At 42.7% G+C, this 880-nt stretch overlaps 1 non-coding gene across 1 annotated transcript; it reads left to right on the top strand.

Annotated features, from left to right (window-relative positions):
- The first annotated feature begins 535 nt into the window (after nucleotides 1-535).
- On the top strand, nucleotides 536-642 carry LOC112793639 (small nucleolar RNA R71). Its single transcript, XR_003198341.1, has one exon. It is a non-coding gene; the product is annotated as a small nucleolar RNA R71 (small nucleolar RNA).
- The last annotated feature ends 238 nt before the right edge of the window (nucleotides 643-880 follow it).

The raw sequence follows: 880 nt of genomic DNA, 5'->3' as shown, positions 1-880 counted from the left end.
AGGATCTTTGTGAGGTGTGTTGATGAGTTGCATTATTGTTGGAATTGAGGTTGTGGCGTCTCTGATCTTGACCTTGGTCTTGTTAATTTTCCCACCCAAAGTTGGGGTGATTTCTCCATCCAGAGTTGTAAGTTTTGGAGTATGGATCATGGATTTGTCTAGGTGAGTTTCCAACATAGTTGGCTTGCTCCCAGTCACCTTCTTCTCCTATATTCACTCCTTCTTAAACTGGTGATGAAGTGATGGCTTCTGCAACTTGGTTTTCCTCCACCTCCTTAGTAAGATCTGCTAGCTGCTTGGTGATCATCTTATTTTGAGCTAGCAATGCATCCATGTGGTTCAGCTCCATTACTCCTCTAGTGTTACTTCTTTCGGAGCATAAAAGTAGTCATTCTCAGCAACTGTTTCAATGACATCTATGGCTTCTTCAATGGTTTTCTTCTTGTTTAGAGAGCCTCCTGATGAATGATCTACGGCCTTCTTTGACTCATAGGAAAGATCTTTATAGAAAATGTGAAGTTGAACCCACTCATTGAACATATCTGGTGGGCATCTTCTTGTTAAGTCCTTGAATCTCTCCCATGCTTCATAGAGAGTCTCACCATCTTGTTGCCTGAAAGTCTGCACCTCAGCTCTCAGCCTGTTGATTCATTGAGGAGGGTAGAATCTTGCCAAAAATTTGTCCACCACATCTTCCCAATTTGTTAAGCTCTCCTTTGGGAAGGATTCAAGCCATTTGGATGCCTTGTCCCTGAGTGAAAAAATGAATAAGAGCAGCCTATAGACATCCAGGTGGACTCCATTAGACTTCACAGTGTCACAAATTCTCAGGAAGGTGGTTAGGTGTTGATTGGGGCCTTCTTGAGCACTTCCTCCAAAT

Source organism: Arachis hypogaea, chromosome 3 (assembly GCF_003086295.3).
Source record: "Arachis hypogaea cultivar Tifrunner chromosome 3, arahy.Tifrunner.gnm2.J5K5, whole genome shotgun sequence".
In the NCBI taxonomy this organism is placed as follows: Eukaryota; Viridiplantae; Streptophyta; class Magnoliopsida; order Fabales; family Fabaceae; genus Arachis; species Arachis hypogaea.
Note: the sequence above shows the minus strand (reverse complement) of the source record. Positions and strands in the feature narration are given on the sequence as shown.